Source organism: Oncorhynchus keta, chromosome 7 (assembly GCF_023373465.1).
Source record: "Oncorhynchus keta strain PuntledgeMale-10-30-2019 chromosome 7, Oket_V2, whole genome shotgun sequence".
NCBI classification, from domain to species: Eukaryota; Metazoa; Chordata; class Actinopteri; order Salmoniformes; family Salmonidae; genus Oncorhynchus; species Oncorhynchus keta.
In genome coordinates, this window is record NC_068427.1 from 35,094,784 (window position 1) to 35,122,078 (window position 27,295).

General features: G+C 43.0%; 1 protein-coding gene across 2 annotated transcripts in view; it reads left to right on the forward strand.

The window, feature by feature from the left end:
• The first annotated feature begins 5,666 nt into the window (after positions 1–5,666).
• Positions 5,667–27,295, forward strand: part of LOC118386330 (unconventional myosin-Ib-like) — a 160,359-nt gene continuing 138,730 nt past the window's right edge. The window contains exon 1 of one of the 2 annotated variants that reach the window (XM_035774005.1): positions 5,667–6,001. The gene's annotated coding sequence lies outside the window, so the exon portion shown is untranslated. The remainder of the gene's footprint in view (positions 6,002–27,295) is intronic. The other variant, XM_035774007.2, reaches the window with a different exon arrangement.

The window sequence follows — 27,295 nt, forward strand, 5'->3', positions numbered from 1 at the left end:
TACCGTGAAATGCTTACTTACAAGCCCTTAACCAACAGTGCAGTGCAAGAAGAGTTAAGACAATATTTACCAAGTTTTATTTTTTAACATTTATTTCACCTTTATTTAACCAGGTAAGGAAGGTAGTTGAGAACAAGTTCTCATTTACAACTGCGACCTGGCCAAGATAAAGCAAAGCAGTGTGACAGAAACAACAACACATGGAATAAACAAGCATACAGTCAATAACACAATAGAAAAAAAAAGAAAGTCCAAATACAGTGTGTGCAAATGGCATGAGGAGGTATGGCAATAAATAGGCCATAGTAGCAAGTAACTACAATTTAGCAGATTAACACTGGAGTGATAGATGACCAGATGATGATGAGCAGATGATGGTGTGTAAGTCGTGATACTGGTGTGTAAAAGAGCAGAAAAGTAAATAAAAACAATATGGGGATGAGGTAGGTAGATTGGTTGGGCTATTTACAGATGGACTATGTACAGCTGCAGCGATCGGTTAGCTGTTCAGATAGCTGATGTTTAAAGTTAGTGAGGGACATGTAAGTCTCCAGCTTCAGTGATTTTTGCAATTTGTTCCAGTCATTGGTTGCAGAGAACTGGAAGGAAAGGCAGCCAAAGGAGGTGTTGGCTTTGGGGATGACCAGTGAGATATACCTGCTGGAGTGCGTGATACAGGTGGGTGTTGTTATCGTGACCAGTGAGCTGAGATAAGGCGGAGCTTTACCTCGCATGGACTTGTAGATGACCTGGAGCCAGTGGGTTTGGCAACGAATATGTAGCGAGGGCCAGCCGACTAGAGCATACAGGTCGCAGTGGTGGGTGGTATAAGGTGATTTGGTAACAAAATGGATGGCACTGTGATAGATTGCATCCAGTTTGCTGAGTAGAGTATTGGAAGCTATTTTGTAGATGACATCAACGAAGTCGAGGATCGGTAGGATAGTCAATTTTACTAGGGTAAGTTTGGCGGCGTGAGTGAAGGAGTCTTTGTTGCAAAATAGAAAGACGATTCTAGATGTCATTTTGGATTGGAGATGTTTGATATGAGTCTGGAAGAAGAGTTGACAGTCTTACCAGACACCTAGGTATTTATAGTTGTCCACATATTCTTGGTCAGAACCGTCCAGGGTGGTGATGCTAGTCGGGCGGGCGGGTGCAGACAGCGAACGGTGGAAAAGCATGCATTTGGTTTTAGTAGCATTTAAGAGCAGTTGGAGGCCACGGAAAGAGAGTTGTATGGCATTGAAGCTCATTTGGAGGTTAGTTAGCACAGTGTCCAAGGAAGGGCCAGAAGTATACAGAATGGTGTCGTCTGCGTAGAGGTGGATCAGGGAATCACCCGCAGCAAAAGCAACATCATTGATATATACAGAGAAAATCGTCGGCCCGAGAATTGTACCCTGTGGCATCCTCATAGAGACTGCCAGAGGTTCGGACAACAGGCCCCCTGATTTGACACACTGAACTCTGTCTGCGTAGAAGTTGGTGAACCAGGCGAGGCAGTCATTTGAGAAACCATGGCTATTGAGTCTGCCGATAAGAATAGATCGCATAGATAAGTGCTGCCGAACATGGAGAGCATCTGAGCAGCTTGGGTGCGGAGCTGAGGTATTGTGTCAGGGATGAACCGTGGAAACTGTGCGGCGCCCACAGCATCATACTTTGACTTCAGCGTGTCGTTGCACTGGAGTTCAATCAGCTCCATTTGGATGTTGGTTGGTGCATTTTCCACATCAACTGCGAAGGGATTACTAAGCAGTTCAAACTTGCATTTCTGGGCATCGAAGTCGGCAAATCGCCGGCTAAACTCGGCGGCGAGAACACTGAGTTTTTCAGCAAACTGTGCGCATGGGAACACGGCGGTAGAGATCTGCGCTTTTATGGATTGGCAGCAGGGAAAATGGCAAGGGTTTCCTTACAGCATCTGATTCTCCCACAGGCACAGTTTAGTTTTGAAAGCCCTCACTGCAGCGTACATGTCTGTGATGATGCGCCCCCGCCCCTGAAGCTGCAGGTTCAGCGCATCGAGATGGCTCAAGATGTCACAGAGAAAGGCCAGCTCACACAGGAACTTTTGCTCCCGGAGCTCTGCTGTATCCTTCCCTGTGGTTTCCAGGAATTGACATATTTCCTCACGCAGCTCGAAACATCTGTTCAGTACTTTTCCTCTGCTTAGCCATCTCACCTCTGTGTGATACGGCACGTCTGCGTATTCCGAACCACACTCCTCCAGAAAAGATTTAAACTGGCGGTGATTTAGACATTTGGCTCTTATAAAGTTAACTACCTGTGTTACTGTGGTCATAACATGTTCCATCTTTAGGGCTTTGGCACACAGTGCTTCCTGATGTATGATGCAGTGGTACACAGTTAGCTCACCTGCACAGTTCTCTTCCCGCATCTTCTCCCGAACCATGCCCACCAGTCCACTCTTTTTACCGCACATCGCTGGCGCACCATCTGTCGTTAATCCAACGAGTTTATCCCACGGCAGCTTTATTTCAGTTACACATTTGGAAACCTCCTCAAATATTTCCTTTCCTGTGGTTGTGCCATGCATTGATTTGAATCCTAATAGCTCCTCTGTAACACAGATTTGAGTCCACTCCACGGATGAAGACTGACAGCTGAGCAGTATCAGATGCGTCGCAGCTCTCATCCACAGCGAGGGAGAACGCAACAAAATCTTTTCCCTTTTCCATCAGCTGGTCATACAGATTGGTGGCAAGATCACATGTGCGATCAGCTACTGTGTTCCTGCTCAGGCTCACGTTTGAAAATGCTTGTTTTTTCTCTGGGCATACGAGGTCACAAACCTTCATCATGCACTTTTTCATGAACTCTCCCTCATTAAAGGGCCGGGCTGATTTTGCGATCTCTGCTGCCACTATATAACTAGCCTTTACAGCAGCCTCGCTTTGTGATGTGGCTTTTTTAAACATATTCTGTTGTGAAACCAAACTTCTTTTCATCTCCTCTACTTTCTGGCTCCTTTGAGTCATGTCCAGGTCCTTGTATTTGTCATGGTGTTTCGTTTCATAGTGTCGTCTAATGTTGTACTCCTTACTTACAGCCACGTTGGCTCCACAAACAAGACAAACAGGTTTGTCTTTTACATATGTAAACAGATATTCTGCCTCCCACTTGTCCAGAAAGCTCCTGTTTTCTGCCTTTCTTTTCGACATTTTTGGGAAGGGTTAGCTCGCTGACAGTTGTAGCGTCTATGTTGCTATGACTACTGTCACAGAGGAGAGAGCGTTTCTGGGTCCTGTCCTGATTGGCGCGCGAAAACAGCAGAGCATTATGGGATTCGTAGTATTAGTGGTGAATGCGCTGTATAATACCGGCGGGCCAGCTCTAGTAGTAATTTGGTATTGTCTCGCGGGCCAAATATAATTACCCCGCGGGCCAAATTTGGCCCACGGGCCAGAGTTTGACACCCATGGTCTAGGGTGTCCGGGAGGATGCTGTTGATGTGAGCCATGACCAGCCTTTCAAAGCACTTCATGGCTACCAATGTGAGTGCCACGGGGCGGGAATCATTTAGGCAGGTCACCTTCACTTCCTTGGGCACAGGGACCATGGTGGTCTGCTTGAAAAATATAGGTATTACAGACTCGGTCAGGGAGAAGTTGAACATGTCAATGAAGACACTTGACAGTTGGTCCGCGTATGCTTTGCATACACGTCCAAGTAATCCGTCTGGCCCAGTGGCTTTGTGAATGTTGACCTGTTTAAAGGTTTTGTTCACATCGGCTACAGAGAGCGTTATCACACAGTCATCCAGAACAGCTGGTGATCTCGGGCATGCTTCAGTGTTGCTTGCCTCGAAGCAAGCATAAAAGGCATTTCGCTCGTCTGGTAGGCTCGCGTCACTGGGCAGCTCGCGTCTGGGTTTCCCTTTGTAGTCTGTAATAGTTTTCAAGCCCTGTCACATCCGATGAGCGTCAGAGCCGGTGTAGTAGGATTCAATCTTAATCCTGTATTGATGCTTTGCTTCTTTGATGGTTCATCTGAGGGCATAGCGGGATTTCTTATAAACGTCCGGATTAGTCTCCCGCTCCTTGAAAGCAGCAGCTCTATCCTTTAGCTTGATGCGGATGTTGCCTGAAATCCATGGCTTCTGGTTGGGATATGTATGTACAGTCACTGTGGGGAAGACGTCGTCAATGTACTTATTGATGAAGCCGATGACTGAGGTGGTATACTCCTCAATGCCATTGGATGAATCCCGGAACATATTACAGTCTGTGCTAGTGTAACAGTATAATTTTAAACCGTCCCCTCACCCAAACCCGGGCGCGAACCAGGGACCTTCTGCACACATCGACAACACCTCAGCCATCGCTCCACAAAAGCCGCGGCCCTTGCAGAGCAAGGGGAACTACTACTTCAAGGTCTCAGAGCAAGTGACGTAACTGATTGAAACGCTATTTAGCGCACACCGCTAACTAAGCTAGCCGTTTCACATCCGTTACACTCACCCCCCTTTTGACCTTCCTCCTTTTTCCGCAGCAACCAGTAATCCGGGTCAACAGCATCAATGTAACAGAATAACTTTACGTCCGTCCCCTCGCCCATACCCGGGCGCGAACCAGGGACCCTCTGCACACATTGACAACAGTCACCCTCGAAGCATCGTTACCCATCACTCCACAAAAGCCACGGCCCTTGCAGAGCAAGGAGAACTAATACTTCAAGGTCTCAGAGCAAGTGACGTAACCGATTGAAACGCTATTTAGCGCACACCGCTAACTAAACTAGCCGTTTCACATCCGTTACACTAGAAAATCAGTCCTGTAGTGTAGCACTTCCGTAGTGACCACTTCCGTATTGAGCGAGTCACTGGTACTTCCTGCTTGAGTTTTGTACATTCATTCCTGCATCCTCGAGCAAAAACGGACTAATATAAGTATAAAGAGGGGTTCCTGCAGATGCAGGAATTCCTAGATGCAGGAAGGCCCTGAGTTGCAGACGGTACTGGTAGGCTAACTACAGGTAACTACCAAAATAAAGGTAACTACCAAAATAAAGAGTCTTAATAGGGCATTGGGCCACCATGATCCATCAGAACAGCTTCAAAGCACTTTGGTATAGATTTTGTGTCTGAAACTCCTTTGGAGGGATGTGACACAATTCTTCCACAATCAATTCCATAATTTGGTGTTGTGTTGATGGAAAAAGCTGTCTCAGACGCCGCTCAGAAAACTGGTCTGGTCACACACCTATACAGTTGGGTTGAGTTCTTGTCACACACCTGTACAGTAGGTGGCAGAATGCACATATAATTGTTGCGAACGCCATCTCTCTCTCTCTCACACACACACACACATGCTCCTTTCAGACCCCTCTTTCAAGGTCACTGAGATACAGTATCTTCTACCCATGGTAGACAAAATAATGGACAACTGGGCAATTTGACCCTAAGCATAATGGGATGTTAATTTCTTAACTTATGCAGGAACCACACCTGTGTGGAAGCACCTGCTTTTATTCAACTTTGTAGCCTGTCCCTCATTTACTCAAGTGTTTCCTTTTGGCAATAAGCCTACCCGTATCTCTTATCTGTGACAATGATGTCCATGATGATTTGAAATTGTCACAAGATGGCGGTATTGCACTGATAGATGTGTTTACTGCCAATGAGGTATGATACATGTAAACTGCTGTGCGTCAGAGAATTTAGGACGTTTTTTTTCTCTCGCTCTCTTACTGATGGTGATTAACGTTGAAGGAAGCCTAGCAGCACTTTGTGCAGCCAGACACTCCCTATGCCCGTGGACCAGAGGTTGAAGTCGTGGAACCGTAGTCCTTATCCACCTCAGTGCTCAAGTGGAAGTCCTCCTAGCCGGGTGAGAGACTCGTCCAGGCACATTCACAACGCAGATAACTAAAAAAGACAACGGGATAGAGGAGCCTCTTTTCAATTGAAGGGATATTCCCGGGATTCTTCACTTTCCTCCAGAGTGGATTAAGGGACAACATTTCCAATTCAGAGGCAAGTAGAATATTATAATTTCACATGTGGCACACGATGTGTTTAAATCTAGCGTTTGCAACTTTTTTTTGTATCACTTGAATGTTACTTTGTAGCCCAATTTGACCATTCCGCGTTGGTTGCAGAATCTGAGAGAATCGGACTAAACCCAAATTATATTACGTGTCTATGCAGTAGCCTTATTCCCCATTATTTACACTGCAGTCACTAGTCCCTGGCCGTTTATGGTCAAGGTTTTAACATAGTTTATCCTGTTCTTCCTTAGTTGATTTGTCCTACTTGTGCAACTCTAATGCCACGTAACTTTTTGCGTTAGACTAAATGTTTGACGCATCCTTGCTTTTTTTGTCTTTGAATGCGTGTAGTTTGTTTGGTTGGCGTAATGGGTTTGCAATACTTTTTCACTGATAATTAGACACGACCTACAGTGATTGTATTACTTTTTGAGTCTCTTCCTGTACTTACTGTCTACTGTACCACGCCATCAACTTTTTAAAGCATAAAAATGTTTTATTCTCTGAGAAACATCCCAGAGGTTCTCTATTTTTCCTCCTCCTGTGATTCCCTTATTAGAGTCCATTAGGAAAGTATTCAGACCCATTTACTTTTTCCACATTTTGTTATGTTACAGCCGTATTCAAAAATTAATTAAATGATATTTTTTCCTCATCAGTCTACACACAATAGCCCATAATGACAAAGTGAGAACAGGTTTTTATACGTTTTTGCTTTGTCATTATGGGGTCTTGTGTAGATTGAGGGGGGGGGGGCATTTTAATGTGGATGAAGTCAAGTCTGAATACTTTCCTAATGCACTGTAGCAGGGGCCAGAATTTGGAATTTTGGATCATGGAAGGACCAACAACATGAATGAATTGGTTAAGGTCTGCATTTTCTAACGTAGCTTGGTAGTTCAGATGCAACCAGGGTCTGGGTCTCATGTGATTTTTAATTTTAAGTACTTGAACCCAATGTCTCTTGTCACTGTGCTTCATACAAAGGAAAATAGCCTCTTGTTTTGTTTTCTGGACTCAACTTTGTCTGTTTAGGGAATAGGTTCTTCTGTGTCAAAGCATGCCTAACAACAGAAAGGGAAAGCCCAATTTAAAAAAAAAACTTTCTAGTACCCTTGAAGAACAGTAGCTATGTTTGATATGCCACTACAGAGTGCTGCTATCAAAGACACTGGTTCAGATGGACTAATTGATTCCAGACTGACTGCTCATACAGGTCATGTATATGCTATTATAGATAGGATAATGGATCTATGCTATAGTCTCCTCAGCTGTTCACTGCCAAAAGACAATGTAATTGGTCATAAAAATACCAAATGGACATTGTCATAACTACAATGGGGAATGGCCCATTCAGCCCATGTGCACCATAAGTCCATCCAGCAAGCCAGAGAACAGTTCCCCTTTTCTTTATTACTGTGGTTTCATCAGATATGACACTGCCTTCATGAGCCTAATCACCTTTTTATTAGTGGGACTGATCAAACAAACAGGCATATGTGGATGGTGCGGTGCTGCCATGAAGTTTGGGGAGTTTGTCTAAATGGCTGTTTATTTACCCACCTGTGGACAATGAATCGGAAGTACAGCTAGGTGAATTGCTTTTGATAAGGAAATTAGTGTTGTCTCATTTGCCAGTGTTTTCCACCCTTATTTGTGTTCGGGAGTAGTTGAAAAAGTACCCAATTTTCATACTTGAGTAAAAGTTTAGATATTTACTCAAGTGAAAGTCACCCGGTAAAATACTGCTTGAGTAAAAGTCTTCGGTTCTAAATATACTTAAGTATCAAAAGTACATTTTAATAGCTAAAAGGTACTTAAGTATCAATAGTAAAAGTATAAATAATTTCAAATTCCTTATATTAAGTAAAGCAAATGGCACCGTTTTCTTGTTTTTAAAATGTATGTATAGCCAGGGGCTCACTCCAACACTCAGACATTATTTACAAAAGCAATTGTATTTAGTGAGTCTGCCAGGCCAGAGGCAGTAGGGATGACCATTTGTTCTCTTGATAAGTGTGTGAATTTAACAGTGATCCTGTCCTGCTAAGCATTCAAAAGTACTTTTGGTTGTCAGGGAAAATGTATGGAGTAAAAAGTACAATATTTTCTTTTGGAATGTAGTGAAGTAAAAGTTGTCAAATTTAACTAGCAAGTCCCCCAAAACGACTTAAGTAGTACTTTAAGTATTTTTACCTAAGTACTTTACACCACTGGTGTTCTGAACCATGTGTTTGTCCTCTAGGCTGGCCTAGTTTCCAGGGGCAAAGTCCCTCAGCCATAGTGATGAATGTTTGCTCAGATCTGCCTGTGGTGATCTACTGTTGTGAGTACTGAGCTGTGTGTTATGTCGCGTTCACGTGCTGATCTGAACTAGGGAACTCTGAACTTCTGACCTGCTAACTGGTTGAACACGGCATGTAAAAACTACAACCAGTTAGCAAGTCGGAAATATGAAAGCACTTTGGTGCGACAACTGCAAATCAATCCCAGAACAAGAGCAAAGGACCTTGTAAAGATGCTGGAAGAAATAGGTACAAGTGTATCTATATCCACAGTAAAAGGAGTCCTATATTGACATAACCTGAAAGGCCGCTCAACAAGGAAGAAGCCACTGATCCAAAACCACCATAAAATGCCAGACTCAGGTTTGCAACTGCACATGGGGACAAAGATCATACTTTTTGGAGAAATGTTCTCTGGTCTGATGAAACAAAAATAGAACTGTTTGGCCATAATGACCATCGTCATTTTTGGAGGAAAAAGGGGGAGGCTTGCAAGCCGAAGAACAACTGTGATGGACTGGGGTGGCAGCATCATGTTGTGGGGGTGCTTTGCTGCAGGAGGGACTGGTGCACCTCACAAAATAAATGGCATCATGAGGATGGAAATGTTGCTTCAATACATCTACATCATCTCAAGACATCAGTCAGGAAGTTAAAGCTTGGTCGCGAATGGGTCTTCCAAATGGGCAATGACCCCAAGCATACTTCCGAAGTTGTGGCAAAATGGCTTAAGGACAACAAAGTCAAGGTATTTGAGTGGCCATCACTAAGCCCTGACCTCAATTGCATAGAACACTTGTGGGCAGAACTGAAAACATGAGAACAAGGAGGCCTACAAACCTGACTCAATTACACCAGCTCTGTCAGGAGGAATGGGCCAAAATTCACCCAGCTTATCGTGGGAAGCTTGTGGAAGGCTACGTTTGACCCAAGTTAAACCATTTAAAGGCAATGCTACCAAATACTAATTGGGTGTATGTAAACTTCTGACCCACTGGGAATGTGATGAAGGAAATAAAAGCTGAGATAAATCATTCTCTCTATTATTCTGACATTTCACATTCTTAAAATAAATTGGTGATCCTAACTGACCTAAGACAGTGAATTTTTACCACAATGATTGAATGTCAGGAATGGTGAAATTGAATTTAAATGCATGTAAACTTCTGACTTCAGCTGAATATTTATGAAAGCTTTAAAATGTAAATTGTGTTTGGTTTTGTCGATGTGATAGTGCTCTTGATTATGGTTACTTAAAAAAAAAAAAAAATGTTTTAACTGTTCCCTGAGCATTCCCTGTTTCATCATAGAATGCTCATGTTCTAAAGGGGAATGTCAACGTTTTATCTGGGAATGCTTGTGTTCCATTTCCCTTGGTGCTAGCTGTTCCTGGTTGGCATCTCCAATGTGTGGCATAGGCTTTTGGTAAATGTTTTTTCATGGATGGGACCTTCACATGAAGAGGCTACATATGTAGGGATATCCTCTTTACTACTAGAAGTGGTACAGACTGACAGACTAGTGTGTTTCCTATGTTGTTTATCTGACTCACACAATTCATTAAATACCGTAATTTCTGGACTATAAGCCGCTACTTTATTCCTACGCTTTGAACCTCGCGGTTTATACAATGACGCGGCTAATTTATGGATTTTTCCCGCTTTCACAAGATTCATGCCGCCAAAAAACTGAGCACCGTCACATAATGTGACGTAAATCGAGCGCGCTCAAACTTCCCATCATTCTGATTACGGTAGTAATTTTGTCACCCTCATCATGGCAAAGACACGGAGAAATGCATATGATGCAGCTTTCAAGTTGAAGGCGATCGATCTGGCTGTTGGAAAAGGAAATAGAGCTGCTGCACGGGAGCTTGGCCTTAATGAGTCGATGATAAGACGTTGGAAAGCAGCGTGAGGAACTGACTCAGTGCAAAACGACAACAACAGCTTTCAGAGGGAAGAAAAGCAGATGGCCCAAAGTATGTGCAGCCACTCGACATCAGTGTAAATCGTGCATTTAAGGTGGCGCTCCTTGTTCAGTGGAAGGCTTGGATGACAAGTGGGGAGAAATCCTTCACTAAAACGGGCTGCATGCGAAGAGCAACTTATGGTGAAGTCTGCCAGTGGGTTCTGACAGCGTGGAGCATTGTCAAAAAATCCACTATCAACGGGTTTGGAAAGGCTGGACTGCTGCGTGTTGAAGGGGCGGCTGGACTGCTGCGTGTTGAAGGGGCGGCTGGACTGCTGCGTGTTGAAGGGGCGGCTGGACTGCTGCGTGTTGAAGGGGCGGCTGGACTGCTGCGTGTTGAAGGGGCGGCTGGACTGCTGCGTGTTGAAGGGGCGGCTGGACTGCTGCGTGTTGAAGGGGCGGCTGGACTGCTGCGTGTTGAAGGGGCGGCTGGACTGCTGCGTGTTGAAGGGGCAGCTGGACTGCTGCGTGTTGAAGGGGCGGCTGGACTGCTGCGTGTTGAAGGGGCGGCTGGACTGCTGCGTGTTGAAGGGGCGGCTGGACTGCTGCGTGTTGAAGGGGCGGCTGGACTGCTGCGTGTTGAAGGGGCGGCTGGACTGCTGCGTGTTGAAGGGGCGGCTGGACTGCTGCGTGTTGAAGGGGCGGCTGGACTGCTGCGTGTTGAAGGGGCGGCTGGACTGCTGCGTGTTGAAGGGGCGGCTGGACTGCTGCGTGTTGAAGGGGCGGCTGGACTGCTGCGTGTTGAAGGGGCGGCTGGACTGCTGCGTGTTGAAGGGGCGGCTGGACTGCTGCGTGTTGAACGGGCAGCATGAGCTCAGAGGGGTATTTGCCTCAGGATGAAAGTGACGAGAGCGACAATGAAAACGATCCAACATCGGATGAAGCAATTCTGAGGCTATTCAACTCCTACACCGAAGGAGATGACTTCAGTGGCTTCAGTGCACAGGAGGAGGAAGATGGTGACCAATGACTTTCTTGGTAGGCCACTGTTTAATTTGTTACAAGCAGTGTTTAGTTTAAAGGCTGTGTAAAGTTCATTTGTTTCAATGTACCGGTAGGCACCTGCGGCTTATAGACATGTGCGGCTTATTTATGTACAAAATACATATTTTTTAAAATAATTCAGTGGGTGCGGTTTATATTCAGGTGCGCTTAATGGTCCAGCAATTACGGTACATACTTTATCAGGTAATGATACACAACAAGGGAACAGCAAGATGATTTGTTGAAGGGACTGTCAGTCACCAGATTTATGATTGCACAAATTGAAACCCTTGAACTCCTGTGTAATGCCTCATCTTCCTACAGGAAGTATTACTGTTCATCTTGATTCAATGCTACTAAAATCCAGGGCAGCTGCTTTTCCCATTCAGTTGCTGAAACTAAGCCACAGCAGAGCTACATACTGTACTGTAGCCCACTGACAAGACTTCACTGCACAAAACCTGGAAATGTAAGGTACATTCATTGAGGTAGTGGAATATTTAAGTGTGCTCTCTACTTGTGTGTGGCTGGAAAACCTTGAACATGTTGCGTCACAGAAGTATTTTGTATCCAATAAATCAAGGAATAGGGGGCATTATGAAGTTAATGGCAATAACCTGGTCTCCCACCGGGCAGCATAGGATGTTGTGGCTGTGCGTGTTGTACTCTGTTATGGCAATACTTTTCAGATGGAGAGGCACATGTGCAGGGAGTGAGAGTGTGGAGGGAGGCAGGGATGGGGACCAGGTTTTTTAAATTATTATTATTTTTTTAAACCCTGTGGGGTGGTTAGTTGGTAGTTAAAATCCATCAGGTCTTGTGCAGCACATAGATTGAACAGGACAGCCACCATATAAACATGGCAAGGCAGGGCCACAACATAGAGGCGTAGTAGAGGAACCCTTATTTCCGCTGTAGCACTACACAGCTGATTCAAATAATCAAAGCTTGATGAGTTGTGTAGTGCTAGGGCAACATCCAAAATGTGTACCCAAGGGGGGCCCCAGGACCAATTGTGGGAACCCTGCTCTAGCAGACCAGCAGCACACCCAGAAATCATCTGCAGCAGTAGTGATCATCACTGGAGGCGAACAGGGCTGATTGGATGGACTAGTGGTGATTGTGAGGGAGGTAGAGACCACTACCCCACTGTCTCTCACTGTCAACAAGGCAAAGATATTTGCTGTGTTGTGGTGGTGCTCTCTAGTTGGGACCCTTTTGCTTGTTGGGGACAGTCATAGTTGGTTGCTTTGCTAAAGGGAAAATACGAGTTTTCTACCCATAATGCAGAGAAGGGCCCTAACCTACACTCTCTAAAACGCCTCCAGCAAAAATGACTACCATTTATTTAATATTAACTTTCAAACTAATTTCAAGTCCTAATAAAGTCCCTGTTGCCCCAGGCAGGACTTTGGCTCTGACAGGGAATGTTAAAGCTGTTGCCTATAAGTTGTTGTTGTTCATGAGTATGTGTTGCTGTACCAAGTCAATTTACCCTTTTTCAGCACTTTACACTCAGTTTCAACTAGGGATGCACGATATATTGGAATGTCAAAGCTACTGTGCATACCTATATATAACGTAGATGTATGACCTATATGACGCCACGTAAAATTGTGTTACACGTGCAACACAGAATTCCTAACCTAGCCCACAATGTCTGCTGTGTGGATCAAGCAGTCATTTGAAAGGGTAAGAACATTTCTGTGAGACGACTCAAAGGCGAAATCCATTAAAGCCAAGATTTCTTTAATTTCACCTTTATTTAACCAGGTAGGCTAGTTGAGAACAAGTTCTCATTTACAACTGTGACCTGGCCAAGATAAACAACAGCAGTGTGACACAGACAACAACACAGTTGCACATGGAATAAACAATAAACAAGCCAATAACACAAACAAGTCAATGACGCAGTTGAAAAAAAAGAATATACAGTGTATATACAGTGTGTGCATGAGGTGGTAGGCAGTAAAGAAGAATGACAATTTAGCAGATTAACACGAGTGTAATTTTGTATTGGTGATGTTTGATACGAGTCTGGAAGGAGAGTTTACAGTCTAGCCAGAGACTTAGGTATTTTCTTGGTCAGAACCGTCCAGGGTTGTGATGCTAATCGGGCGGGCAGGTGCGAGCAGCAAACCGTTGAAAAGCATGCATTTTGGTTTTACTAGCGTTTTAGAGCAGTTGGAGACAACGGAAGGAGTGTTGTATGGCATTGAAGCTCGTTTGGAGGTTAGTTATCACAGTGTCCAAGGAAGGGCCAGAAGTATACAGAATGGTGTCGTCTGCGTAGAGGTGGATCAGAGAATCACCCGCAGCAAGCGCGACATCATTGATATATACAGAGAAAAGCGTCGGCCCGAGAATTTAACCCTGTGGCACCCCCATAGAGACTGCCAGAGGTCCGGACAACAGGCCCTCCGATTTGACACACTGAACTCTGTCTGCAAAGTAGTTGGTGAACCAGGCGAGGCAGTCATTAGAGAAACCAAGGCTATTGAGTTTGCCGATAAGAATATGGTGATTGACAGAGTCGAAAGCCTTGGCCAGGTCGATGAAGACGGCTGCACAGTACTGTCTTTAATCGATGGCGGTTATATCGTTTAGTACGTTGAGCGTGGCTGAAGCTATTAGCTTCACGACATACATGCTATGGAATGCCTTTTGGGGCTTTGCGTGTCAAAGAAAGATACAGTAGCACTGTCAAAGCTGTACAAAAAAAAAGTCTGCAAACACCAGCCTCGAACGATGTGTTTACAGTACCCGCGTTGGTAATAAAGCATTATTTGTTCGACCGCAACTTCTGGGGTAGCTAGAAACTGCAGTTATTTTCATTATTCTTAGCAATGATTTTGGAATCCTTGTAAGTATTAGCTAGGTCGCCACTTGTTGTTCACCTATTGAAACTGAACTTCAGTTCATGAAAATAAATAGCTAGCCAGCTACCTAACCCTGTTGCCCAAAGCTAACGTTATAAGCAGCCAGCTAGCTTCATCTGGCTAGTGACGCTCGACCGGATTGGGTTGTGTGTTGTAAAGCTAGCCACAATAAGGATTAGGCACGAGGAATTTGCGGTTTGCCTTCAAAATAAAAGTACGTCATTGACAGTGATGCAAATTAATACAAATTGTAGGGCTAACTGCAAAGCTTAGTATTGTGGCTAATCTGTATTGTGACAAGCTTCACATAGATGGGTCCGGCCACCATTAATAAACTAAGAACTGTCTTATATATTTGGGTTATTTTAGATAACTAGATTGTCGGTTTTGGTATGTTTTTGGGGAAGAACATTGTTTGCATCCATGAGCTAGCTACCTTTTTTTTAATGACCAGCACTGTAGGTTGCGCGAGACAGCTTTACCAGCATCATAGAGTATGTATCGATGAATCGTTATGACATATGAAATACAAGTGATGGTGTAATAACTACGAAAAAAAAATAATGAATGCGTTAAATTATGTGACGTCATATTCAGATCCTGATTTGGTCAACAAGCTTATTTGACACGATAAGTAGTGTTGACGTGTATCTTTTTTGACACTCAAAGATAATTATAGGAATCTTTTTTTTTTGGCAAGGAAAATATTGGTGTAGGACTAAGATGTCATATCGGTACATCACTACTTTCAATTTATTATGATTATTTATGAGTTGTGTGTCTTTTGACCAGACTTGTTGCCTAACCTTTGAGTTTCTAAGGAGGATCTATGTTTGTATGAATGTTATTTCTGTCAGCTCTACTTTACAAGGCAATTCCACTGTAACAGAATGATGCTGAAACTAAGATTTTTTTCACTTTAAAATGTTTCACACAAAAATCAATGATTGCAAAGTTGAACGACTTTTAACAATTTCCACTAACACTTTTAGAAACGCATTTACTTGAACAGTGCAGATGCATAGTTTGGTAACAGAATGATGGCACATAGCACCAACTGTCATTTTTTTACCAAACTTTGCGTTTTTGGACAATTTTCAGTGGATATTGTTAGAGTTGCATGGTTTACCTTTGCAATCATCGGCTTTTGAAAAATATGAGTCTACATCATTCTGTTATCGTGGACTTGCCTTACATCAGATCATGTTGTTCTTGACTGTCATGGCCAGCAGTATTTAAAAAAAAAAGAAGTAAATAAAAAAAGAATTACAGTTCTAATAGGTTAGGTGTAATTAGACTAGACATTACAATTATGATTATTTTCTGAAGGAGGAGTATATTGTATTCAGTTGCATGACTCGCCACGGCGAGTTTACCACGAAAGTAACGTCATTTCGGAGAAATGGGCCTGAATTATGTTCTCGCTCTCTGACTGTACTCTGATAGACCGGTTACTGGAGTCAACCGCACTAAAGTTGTGCAAACACAAGTATGATGCACGGATCTGGAATCATGGCCAAATGACACTAGTCCCTATATAGTGCACTACTTTTGACCAGAGCCTTATCGTTAGTGTACCATGATTAGTATGTAGGGAATAGGGTGCCATTTGGGATGAAACCATGACCAAGTGCCAAGATGCTTCATCATTCCTTCCTGATAACGATCACAACATGCATAATTTCAAGTCGAATTGTCTTCTGAGCACACTAAGTATTCCCATAATGAATCCAGATCCACTCCTAGAGAAATCCTCTCACCATCACTTTTTGTCAGTTCATTCAGTGCCATTAAGCAGTTTATAAATGCAGGGAAGGAGAAATGATACACACACACACACACACACACACACACACACACACACACACACACACACACACACACACACACACACACACACACACACACACACACACACACACACACACACACACACACACACACAACTCCATGCTCTCGTATCGCAAGTCACTGTCCCAGCCTTCCGTTGCTCTTATCCTCCTCCACCAACCCCCCTCCCCATGATGCATCTCTCTCTCCCTGCTTTACTAAAGCTCCTCAGCATGCCTCCGACTGCCTCGTCTCTTTGTTTTTAATCGCTGTGATTGCCAACAAGCTGTGATGTTATCTCACAACCCACACAACCTCTGTCCCTACCATGGGATTTGCAGTCAATTAAATGCAATAATGAACTTTATAATTTGTTTGTTCAAGCTGTACTATCATGCAAGGCAGACTGGCTCTTAGGTTCGTCTGGCTCGTGTATCATACTGATTACGAATGTTTTTGTTGACCTTTTTTAAATTTGTTTTTCTTTTATATTGCATTTATCATGGTGAAATTGTAGTATGGTTGAACATGTATATCAGGCTTCCTTTCAAGTCAGTATCCAGCAGCTAGACATTTATAATTTGGCATGCTTTGCATAGTTAAAAAAAAAAGTAGCCTTGTGTGTTGCTCTGCCTGAGGGTGTGACGGACTGAATTCTTTCACACTTCGTACCACGCTATGTGAGTGGAAAATCTCTTATGCCCCCAGTCCAGGAACCTTTTAATTATACATTATTTTCGCTGCTCTCATCTTGAAATATGGGGCAATGTCAAACGCTGGAGGTGAGCCAGCACCAACATTATCGAGGTGACTTGCTTTGTAATCCCAGGACCAAAGACCTACATGTCATTTGAAGTAGACATTTCATATGGCAAAAGCTTTTTTTTGTTGTTTTTAGGCCATGTAATTGAGTTTCTCTTTAATCTTATGGATTATGAATGAGTAAGATGCTTAATATTTTGTCATACTATTAAATCTATTTTCTTGTCGGAACGGAACTGATTTGCTAATGCACTGTAAACTCATCCAATTATGTACATATCCTAAGTAGATTTGATCTACAGTTTGACAACACAGCATTGTTTTACTGCCCCAGGCAGGCTGCTCCATGTTCAGGCAGTCTCTTTAATGTGGATCCCAGGAAGAATAGCTGCTGCCTTGACAAAAAACAAACAGATGCATCAATAAAATAGGGTGGTGGTGTTGTGGCACTGGCTGCTGATGGTGCTGCCTGGTAGTGGTATTTGAATCTGGGCTACCAGGCCGGCAGGGCAACAGCTCATCCAGATCCTTGTTGAAATCATGAAAAATATTAGCGGAGCAATTCACTCTCAGCTGAAGCTTAAGCCGACGCTGACATCATACTTTGTATTATTCACAGTGCTTATTCACAGTATGATAGTTGTTTGATATAGGCTATTTACTTGTCTGTCTTTTTGGGGGGTGGCACTTTACGTCTCCTGTGATGTTTGAAAATTGATTGCAGATGGTGGGTGATTCGAGTCTGCTATTCTAATTAGTCCCAAAGGTATGGCCCATCAATTAGCAGTAAAGCATACACCAGAGGAGGCTGGTGGGAAGAGCTATAGGGAGATGGGCTCATTGTAATTAATGAAATGGAGTCAAACATATGTATTCATATGTTTGCTACTGTTCCATTTATATATTATTCCAGACATGAAAATGAGCCTGTCTTCCTATAGCTCCGCACACCAGCCTCCACTGGTATGCACCTAGACTAGGCAGTCCCACCCACAGCAGCTGTGGTCTGTTATAAGCTACAGCAAGTCAGGGTCTTATTCATTAGGACACGCAGTAGCAAAATGTGTTTGCATGAAAATTTAATGTTTCTAATTGGACAATTCCAGGTAGTCCCTGGAATTCACATTTCAGTCTGTGTTGCCTAATGAACATGGCCCAGAGCAGCTGTGGCCTGTTTCTCAGCTACAACCAGAGACTGGTGTTGTCTAGCTACCGCCAGGTGCAGCGGGGTTCTTCCTGTTAATGTATATTACCTTCCTGCTCTAAATGCTTTTGTGGATTATTATTTCCTCAATTAGGCAGAGAGGGTCCATCTGGTTTAAACTGAGGCAAACCACTCTGCTGTTGTCCCATATCTTCCCATCCAACCCACTGTGAACAGGTAGGCAAATGATGACTGACGGAAGACAAGGCTTACAATTTCAGTTAAACTGGTTTATAACTAAACAGTCTATTTGCGACGATTAATGTGGAGCCGACATGTATTAGATAAAGTTCTAAGATATTTCCTGATATATATAAGAAATTCAGCTTTTAGCTGCCATCTACAGTGCATTCGGAAACTATTCAGATCCCTTACATTTTTCCACATTTTGTTAAGTTACTGCCTTATTCTAAAATATATATTTTTTAAAGTCCTCACTAATCTACACACAATACCCCATAATAACAAAACAAAAACAGATTTTTAGAAATGTTTGCAAATTATATATATATATATATATGAGAGAGAGAGAGAGAGAGCTCTAACATTTTACTTAAGTATTCAGACTCAGTACTTTGAAGCACTTTTGGCAATGATTACCGTCTCAAGTCTTCTTGGGTATGACACTACAAGCTTGGCACATCTGTATTTGGGGTTTCTCCCATTGTTCTCCGCAGATCCTCTCAAGCTTTCTGGTTGGATTAGGCGTGTGCATCTATTTTCAGTTCTCTCCAGAGATGTTTGATCGGGTTTAAATCTTGGTCGGGCCACTCAAGGACATTCAGAGACTTGTCCCGAAGCCACTCCTGCATTGTCTTTGCTGTGTTCTTAGGGTCGTTGTCCTGCTGGAAGGTGAACCTTTGCCCCAGTCTGAGGTCCTTAGCGCTCTGGATCTCTCTACTTTACTCAGTTCATCTTTCCCTCGATCCCGACTAGTCTCCCAGTCCCTGCTGCTGAAAAACATCCCCACAGCATGATACTGCCGTTGGATGGTGCCAGGTTTCTTCCAGATATGACGCTTGGCATTCAGGCCAAAGGGTTCAATCTTGGTTTCATCAGACCAGAGAATCTTGTTTCTTACTGAGTATTTAGGTGCCTTTTGGCATACTCCAAGCAGGCTGGGTGACTTACTGAGAAGTGGCTTCCGTCTGGCCACTCTACCATAAAGGCCTGATTGGTGTAGTGCTTCAAAGATGGGAGAAACTTTCAGAAGGAAACCCTTCTCCACAGAGGAACTCTAGAGCTCTGTCAGAGTGATATCCAATATTTAACTTGTCAAAAAAAGATATTGATATTTAAAATGTTTGCGGCCTTTTAAGCATTCTAGTACAGTTAAATAGTTAGACCGCTGCATCCATTGTGTTTTAAGGCACTGCATCTCAGTGCAATAGGCGTCACTACAGTTCCTGGTTCGAATCCAGGCTTTAACACATTCGGCCGTGATTATTATTTTCAATGAATGGCTAGGAACGGTGGGTTACCTGCCTTGTTCAGGGGCAGAACGACAGATTTTCACCTTGTCAGCTCGGGGGATTCAATCTTGCAACCTTACAGTTAACTAGTCCAACGCTCTAACCACCTGCCTCTCATTGCACTCCATGAGGAGACATTAAACTTATCTTATAAAAAACAATCAATCATAATCACTAGTTAACTACACATGGTTGATATTACTAGTTTATCTAGCGTGTCCTGCGTTGCATATAATCGATGCGGTGCGTATCGTTGCTCCAATGTGTACCTAACCATTGAAGGTTGTGCAATGTAACAGGAATATTTAGACTAATGGATATGCCACCCCTTAGATAAAATACGGAACCGTTCTGTATTTCACTGAAAGAATAAACGTCTTGTTTTCGAGATGATAGTTTCCGGATTCATGACCTAAGGCTGGTATTTCTGTGTGTTATTATATTATAACGAAGTCTATGATTTGATAGAGCAGTCTGACTGAGCGGTGGTAGGCAGCAGCAGGCTTGTAAGCATTCATTCAAACAGCACTTTCGTGTGTTTTGCCAGCAGCTCTTTATTGTGCGTCAAGCATTGCACTGTTTATGACTTCAAGCCTATCAACTCCCGAGATGAGGCTGGTGTAACCGAAGTGAAATGGCTAGCTAGTTAGCGGGGTGCGTGCTAATAGCGTTTCAAACGTCACTCGCTCTGGACTTGGAGTAGTTGTTCCCCTTGCTCTGCATGGGTAATGCTGCTTCGAGGGTAGCTGTTGTCGTTGTGTTTCTGGTTCGAGCCCAGGGAGGAGCGAGGAGAGGGACGGAAGCTATACTGTTACACCGGCAATACTAAAGTGCCTATAAGAACATCCAATTGTCAAAGGTTAATGAAATACAAATGGTATAGAGCGAAATTCCTATAATTACAACCTAAAACTCCTTACCTGGGAATATTGAAGACTCATGTTAAAAGGAACCACCAGCTTTTATATGTTCTGAGCAAGGAACTTAAACGTTAGCTTTTTTACGTGGCACATATTGCACTTTTACTTTCTTCTCCAACACTTTGTTTTTGCATTATTTAAACCAAATTGAACAGGTTTCATTATTTATTTGAGGCTAAATTTATTGACGTATTATATTAAGTTAAAATAAGTCTTCATTCAGTATTCTTGTAATTGTCATTATTACAAATAAATAGATAAATAAAAATCGTCCGATTGATCGGTATCTGCATTTTTTGGTCCTCCAATAAATCGGTATCGGCGTTAAAAAATCATAATCTGTCGACCTCTATTACACCCACCACACTGACTCTGACATTTTTTTGTTGACATTTACACTTAATCAAAGCCTTTTTCTTTCACTTACTTGCTGTGCCGTTTCATTGTTCATTTCTTCAGTTTAATTCTCAACCAGGATTTCTGTTGAACGCCGTTTGGGTCTTTGTGTGTCAAAAAAGATTCACATCAAATAACACTGACTTGTCAAATAACATTGGTCAAACAATCAGGATCTGAATATGACTACACATCACATAATAATTTAACGCTTTCATTAATTTTTTATGTAGTTAATACACTCAATCGTATTTCATGTGTCACAACGATTCATCGATACATTTGCTATGATGCTAGTAAAGTTGTCTCACGCATCTACAGTGCTGGTCATTGAAAAACGGTAGTTAGCTCATGGATGCAAACAACATTATTCCCCAAAAACATAGCAAAATGACATCTGTTTCAGTAGCTATAGTTAGCTAGCTAACTAAAATAAGTTAGCTAGCTAATAAGTTAGCTAGCTAACTATAGCTTGGTATCATCTAAAATAACCCTAATTTATAAGACAGTTCTGATTTGATTGATGGTGATAGGACCCATCTATGTGAAGCTAGCCACAATACAGATGATCCACAATAGTGGACTTTGCAGTTAGCCTTCAAAAAAATTAAAGTATGGCAAAATTCTATTTGTATCAATTTGCATCACTGTCAATGACACTTACTTTGAAGGCAAACTGCAAATTCCTCTTGTGCCTAATTCTTATTGTGGCTAGCTTTACAACACACAACCCGGTCCGGTCGAGCATCGCTAGCCAGATGAAGCTAGCTAGCTACTTATAACGTTATCTTTGGGCAACAGGGTTAATTCGCTGGCTAGCTATTTATTTTCATGCACTGAAGTTCAGTTTCAATAAGTGAACAACAAGTGGCGACCTAGCTAATACATACTTACTCACAAGGATTTCTAAATCATTGCTAAGAATAATGAAAATGACTGCAGTTGCTACTGGTCATTGTGTTCAGGCTGGTTGTGTTGGTGCTAGCTAGGTAACAAGCTAACATTAGCTACCCAAGAGGTTGCGGTCGAACAAATGATGCTTTACTACCAATGTGGTACTGTAAACACATCACTCGTGGCCGGTGTTTGCTTGTTTGCAGACATGTTTTGACAGTACTACCGTATCTTTTTTTGAAACGCAAATACCCAAACGGCGTTCAATAGTATGTACAGTTGAAGTCTGAAGTTTACATACACTTAAGTTGGAGTCATTAAAACTAGTTTTTCAATCACTCCACAATTTTCTTGTTTAACACACTATAGTCAAATAAAATCACATTTTATTTGTCACACACATGTTTAGCAGATGTTAATGTGAGTGTAGAGAAATTATTGTGCTTCTAGTACCGACAATGCAGTAATAACCAATGACTAACCTAACAATTCCACAATTACTACCTTGTACACAAGTGTAAAGGTATAAAGAATATGTACATAAAGATATATGAATGAGTGATGGTACAGAACGGCATAGGCAAGATGCAGTAGATGGTATCGAGTACAGTATATACATATGAGATGAGTAATGTAGGGTATGTAAACCATTGTAGTTTTGGCAAGTCGGTTAGGAAATCTACTTTGCATCTCACAAGTCATTTTTCCAACAATTGTTTACAGATTATTTCACTGTGTCCCAATTCCAGTGGGTCAGACGTTTACATACGCTAAGTTGACTGTGCCTTTAAACAGCTTAGAAAATTCCAGAAAAATGTTTTTTTGTCTTTAGAAGCTTCTGGCTAATTTACATAATTTGATGTAGGTGTACCTGTAGATATATTTCAAGGCCTACCTTCAAACTCAGTGCCTCTTTGCTTGACATGGGGAAATCAGCCAAGACCTCAGGAAAAAAATGGTATACCTCCACAAGTCTGGTTCATCCTTGGGAGCAATTTCCAAATGCCTGAAGGCACCACGTTCATCTGTACAAACAATGGTACACAAGTATAAACACCATGGGACCACGCACCTGTCATACCGCTCAGGAAGGAGATGCGTTTTTTCTCCTAGAGATGAACATACTTTGGTGCGAATACTGCAAATCAATCCCAGAACAACAGTCAAGGACCTTGTGAAGATGCTGGAGGAAACCAGTGCAAAAGTATCTATATCCACAGTAAAACGAGTTTGGTATCGACATAACCTGAAAGGCCGCTTTGCAAGGAAGAAGCCACTGCTCCAAAACCACCATAAAAAAAGCCACACTATGGTTTACAACTGCACACGGCGACAAAGATTGTACTGATGAAACAAAAATAGAACTGTTTGGCCATAATGACCATCATTATGTTTGGAGGACAAAGGGGGAGGCTTGCAAGCCGAAGAACAACATCCCAACCGTGATGCACGGGAGTGGCAGCATCATGTTGTGGGGTGCTTTGCTGTAGGAGGGACTGGTGCACTTCACAAAATAGATGGCGTCATGAGGAAGGAAAACTGTGGATATATTGAAGCAACATCTCAAGACATCAGTCGGGAAGTTAAAGCTTGGTCGCAAACGGGTCTTCCAAATGGACAATGACCCCAAGCATACTTCCAAAGTTGTGGCAATATGGCTTAAGGACAACAAAGTCAAGGTATTGGAGTGGCCATCACTAAGCCCTGACCTCAATCCCATCAAATCTGTGGGCAGAACTGAAAAAGCGTGTGCGAGCAAGGAGGCCTACAACCCTGACTCAGTTACACCAGCTCTGTCAGGAGAATCACCCAACTCATTGTGGGAAGCTTGTGGAAGGCTACCTGACACGTTTGACCCAAGTTAAACAATTTACAGGCATTGCTACCAAATATTGATCGAGTGTATGTAAACTTCTGACCCACTGGGAATGTGAAAGAAATGAAAGCTGAAATAAATCACACTTATTCTGTCATTTCACATTCTTAAAATAAATTGGTGATCCTAACTGACCTAAGACAGGGAATTTTTACTAGGATTAAATGTCAGGAATTGTGAAAGCCAAATACATTTAAACTCAGGTTAAGGTAAACTTCCGGCTTCAACTGTATGTCGTGAAGCTAATAGCAGTGACTCTATTACTGTGTAACTCCGGTAGGGCAACATATTGAAAATAACACACTTGGTTGTTTGTACCGGTGCTCGACCAGTTGGCGAAAGCCAACATCACCCACGACAGAGAACGGTTGATGTGTCAAGGGCAATGAATTCCATTAATTTTGCTTTAATGGATTTCGCCTTTGAGTTGTCTCGCTAAAATGTTCTTACTCTTTCAAATGACAGCTCGACTTGTTGACTGCTCGATCCACACAGCAGACATTGTGGGCTAGGTTAGGAATGCTGTGTTGCACATGTAGCGCAAATGTTTACGTGGTGTCATTATGTCATGTACCTACGTTATATAGGTATGCACTTCATGTACCTACGTTATATAGGTATGCACTTCATGTACCTACGTTATATAGGTATGCACTTCATGTACCTACGTTATATAGGTATGCACTTCATGTACCTACGTTATATAGGTATGCACTTCATGTACCTACGTTATATAGGTATGCACTTCATGTACCTACGTTATATAGGTATGCGCGGCAGCGCTGATGTCCGTTTTTAACATTGGCGTTAAACCTAGACGTTGAGCTGATACCGACGTTGTCATTTTTAGCTAATATTGGTCGATAGCGATATCTTTCATCCCTAGTTGGAATTGTTTTTCCCAACAGACCAGTCAGATCTTTTCCCCCAGATATTGGATTATGTCGTTTTTGCAGAAATCTTTACAGGTTACTATGAATTAAGCCTCTTGTGTTTACATTACAAGCACTTGCTGACTTAGTTCCGGGCCCTTTTTTTCTTAATAGCATCTTAATGTAATAGTGCTGCTCTAGGATCAGTTTTGCCTTTAAAGTCCTAATGAATGAGTTAGAGGGGGTGGACCTGATCCTATATCAATACTCATACTCTGTTTTATGAATATGGGCCCTGGACAGGAAAGGCAGCTGAAATTAAAACTGCTGTCTCAGTGGGACCTGTAGGCCTGAGGTCTCCAGAGGAGCTCTTGATCAGCCAATAACAAACAGTTCCAAACATAGCCAGCTCAAAATAAACTCTGCGGGATGTGTTTGTTCAGCGGAGGTTTGGTTTGGGCCCTTTTCATTGGCTGCTCCTTCGATGCATGTTGAAATCCTTCGAGTCGGTGGACTCGACACAGTGGACTTGAGAGATTCCTCTGTGAATTATGTAATCGAAGAACGGACCTCGACCTTGACTTGTGGCTGGGCCATGGACGTCTGCTTTGCTTGAGAGAGGCAGGGTTGGGTTTGCTCCTCAAACTGAGGCTGCGTTCCAAATGGCACCCTATCCTCTATATAGCGTGCTACTTTTTACCAGAGGGCTCTGGTCAAAAATAGTGCACTATAGGGAATAGGGTGCCATATGGGATACACTGACAAAATCTGAATGTAAAGACCCGACTCGGGTTCAAATGGTTGAAATGACCTCTGAGCCACGAAACCTGGAGAGTGCAGGGCAACTTCCTTTCTTTTACACACACACACACACACAAGTATGTGACACTCCTTCAAATTAGTGGATTTGGCTATTACAGCCACACCTGTTGCTGACGTGTGTGTGTATAGAATCGAGCACACAGCCATGCAATCTCCATAGACAAACATTGGCAGAATGGTTTTGCTGCGGCGCTCGGTTACTTTCAACATGACACTGATATGCCATCTTTCCTACAAGTCAGTTCGTCAAATTTCTAACACGGTAGAGCTGCCCTGGTCAACTGTAAGTGCTGTTATTGTGAAGTGGAAATGTCTAGGGCCCACAATGGCTCAGCCGCGTAGTGGTAGGCCACACAAGCTCACAGAACAGGACTGCCGAGTGCTGAAGCGCGTAAAAATCGTCTGTCCTCGGTTATAACACTCACTACCAAGTTCCAAACTGCCTATGGAAGCATTGTCGGCACAAGAACGGTTCATCGGCAGCTTCATGAAATGTGTTTCCGTGGCTGAGCAGCTGCATACAAGTCTAAAATCACCATGCGTTGGACTCTGTGGCAACACGTTCCCTGGAGTGATGAATCACACTTCACCGTCTGGCAGTTCGACGGACGAATCATCTGGGTTTGGCGGATGCCAGGAAAATGCTACCTAACCCAATGTATAGTGCCAACTGTTAAGTTTGCTGGAGGAGGAATAAGGCTGTTTGAGGCTGTTTTTCATTGTTTGGCTAGGCGCCTTAGTTCAAGTGAAGGGAGATGTTAATGCGACAGCATACAAATAAATTCTAGATTATTCTGCGCTTCCAATTTTGTGGCAACAGTTTGGGAAGGCCCTTTCCTGTTTTCAACATAACAATGTGGCTCCCTATTAGTGCCCATGATTTTGGAATGAGATGTTTGACAAGCAGCTGTCCACATACTTTTGGTCGTTTGTGTTTGAGGGGGATGGAAAAACTAAGTGAACTTTTTAATGACTAAAACCAGATCTAAAGTATGTAGAAACCATAATGGACCTAATACGTTTAATAATATAATCTTTGGGAACTATCACCAAAATATACGCAAGAGTTGAATTTAGAAAACAATGAATTTAACAATTTTAATTCTATGTTTAAGCAAAAGAACACATTATCCATGGAAAATGCATAGAATTGCAGGAAACTAGCTTCAAAACAGCAACTTTCTCTCGAATGCATGGCAAAAGTGCCAAGATGGGGAGCCTCAAATTATCTAAAATGTAGCCGTGCTGATGACTGACCTCACTTATCGCCATGCCACGCCCACCATCTAAGCCCCTTTTTGATCCAGATAAAACCCTGGGTAATATTTAGAAGGCAGGGGAGAGATCAGGAGAAAGACACTGCTGGGGGTGGCGGTTTTTCAGCCTCTTTCCCTGTCCCCTGTGGACACTAATCCTAGCGCTTTTGGGCTGACAATAAAGAGGCCTGGGGCCACATTCAAGGCCTTTATATCGGGGATTTGCTGTACCCCAAACTCTGTGCATTGTTGTAATAGAGGGGCCGGGCTGAAGCGACATGCCCATCGTGTATTGTCTACAGTTCTCCCGTTTCTAACCCAGTCCTTTAGATCAGCAGTAACAACCTACCACGATGCACAAACATGGGATTCTAGGTTGGTCGGGCTTGTTTTTCCAAAGGTGACACCTGTAATATTAGCATAGTTATCACTAACTGTAAACAAGCTGTGAACATTTTTAAAAAAAAAACCTGCAACACACTGTACGGCACAGAGTTGCTGCCATCATTCTGGGGAAACCAGCACTGCTCTGTAGGCATGCATTTCACACTATGTAGAGCAGTCTAAGACGGCCATTTGTGGAAGTCAAATACCATGATGAACCTGGATGAGGCAAGTCAATGTGAGGGGATTACAGAAATTGTATCAGCAGGTAGCACGTTATCTGTTCTGGAGCGCAATGGGTGGGTGGGGGGTTGGGTCGGAAGGGGCACTGACGGACAGTCCTTGACACGAATGATCCAGACAGACCACAGCTGGACTACTAGAAGTGGACTATGGACTGCCAAACAAGCCCTCCTGTATATCACTATTCCACATTAGATTGCCATTGCACTAGGATGAGTGCCTAATCATAC